The 1786-nt window shown below is 36.6% G+C and overlaps 1 long non-coding RNA gene across 1 annotated transcript; it reads left to right on the top strand.

The window, feature by feature from the left end:
* The first annotated feature begins 250 nt into the window (after positions 1–250).
* LOC149515201 (uncharacterized) lies at positions 251–1336 on the top strand. Its single transcript, XR_016326845.1, has 2 exons — positions 251–572; positions 925–1336. It is a non-coding gene; the product is annotated as an uncharacterized LOC149515201 (long non-coding RNA).
* The last annotated feature ends 450 nt before the right edge of the window (positions 1337–1786 follow it).

Below are 1786 nucleotides of genomic sequence, written 5' to 3'. Positions count from 1 at the left end.
ACAACTAAAAAGTCAAAACAGGAAAGAAAACATCTTACCAAAAATTGAGCTTAAACTCAAATCAAAATCAATTTAGGCCAACTTTCTGAATCAGGCCTAGATGTTTCTTCAATGGGTTTGGACTCAAGGTTTTGATTTGGGTTAATGAACGGCTAGGGTTTAAGGGCTTGGGTCAGCCTATCTTCTTTTCCTTTGAAATGGGCCCGTTCTGAAACTCTACTTCAAGCTCTTTTATTTTTCTGTTTGTCTCATTGTTGCTCTTCGAAACTTCCCTTAAACTTCCATTCACGGTAGTTGTTCCTCCCTCCGAAATCCAACGACTTTTCTATACCATCGCCTCTATTCTTCATCGGTCTGAGTTGTTCTTGCCATCGTGGATCACTACCAATCGTCACCACCAGAGACTTCTTTCAGATCTCCTTCACTCCCTTTGTTTTGAATGATACCCCAATCGTGCACAACTCAAGGAAAAAAAAACAACTAGCAGAACTCAAGCCAACCGATGTTGCCTCTACTGACACATGCCACGCCAAGCCTTGAAAGCTCTCCAACCAATGTGGGTTGCCGTTGCTGTAAGTCACCTCTGGTGTCGCCAATTGCCAACTTTGCTTTTCTTCTTTCCTCATACAAAATTCCCAAGCTAAACTTGAAAACCTTAAAATCTAGAACCATTTAAAATCTGTAAATCCAGTCGAACCTTCTGAATATTTTTGAATCTGCATTGGTCTGTTTTTTATTATGTATTGTTGTTATCTAAAAAGTTGAATTCGAAAGTTGAATCATACTTTCGTCACTTGTGGACAAATCTTGGATTGATTGTGCAATTGGTTGGATTGAATACAGAATCGGTTGGGTTTAATGTGGAATTGGTTGTGGTTTTTTTTGGGTTTGTATATTGAGGCTATGTTTTTGGGTATTTAACAGGGCGCGGAAGCTGGGTGAATGTGGGTTTCTATGATTGGTTGGTTTGATGACCAGGTAGTGATATAGTGGTGTTTTGGCAAAGGTTCAATTGAGGTCGGGATATAGTTTCAAGCTAGCTGTGGCTTAATTGCAACGCTAGTTGCTATACTACGTTGAATGGCAGTGTTGGATTTTGGTGATGGTTCATAGAGGAATGGAAGGTAATAGTGGGTGTTGATGGCGGTGAGGATGTGTTCTCGGCCATGTGGGAAAACTGCTATTGGATATGGCTGAAAACTATTTCGCTCACTGCCTTTATCTTTTTTTTTTTCAATCTTCCCCCCCTTTCTGTGTTTCTCTTTTTCTTGTTGCTGTCCTTCTTGCTGTAAATTGCAATCATTTTATAAAACTATGTGATTGAGTTTTAGTGCAATTCTGATTATCATTCAAAGCTAAAAATTAGCATCAATCTTAATCTCATTTTTTCAGTTTTTCTCTTTTTTTTTTTAAATTAATCAAATAATGGAGAAAGAAAAAGAAATTAAACAATAGATAGACCATAAAAATGATAAATAAAAAATAAAAAAAATATAAAATAAAAATGAATAAAAATCCCTACAATCGAGTTTATATTAGTCTCGATTGACAAAGAACTCCGGACAAAATAGGGTGTCTACAGCTACCCTTCTTTACACATTTTCTGTGAAACAAGAATTGTGCAAAGATGTAGACACCCATTTAAGACTCAACTTGACAATTTTTTTTTTGCTTTTTTTTTGTTAAAATTTTGATCAAAGCTCCTCTAAATAGAGGCTCAATGACAGAGACTCAACAACTTTGAAAAAATAAACAAAGGCTCCTCTAAGCAAAGACTCAATGACTT

Source organism: Durio zibethinus, chromosome 13, assembly GCF_047325235.1.
Source record: "Durio zibethinus cultivar Kanyao isolate XHJ-2024 chromosome 13, ASM4732523v1, whole genome shotgun sequence".
Taxonomy (NCBI): Eukaryota; Viridiplantae; Streptophyta; class Magnoliopsida; order Malvales; family Malvaceae; genus Durio; species Durio zibethinus.
This window is presented reverse-complemented; position numbering and strand designations above follow the sequence as displayed.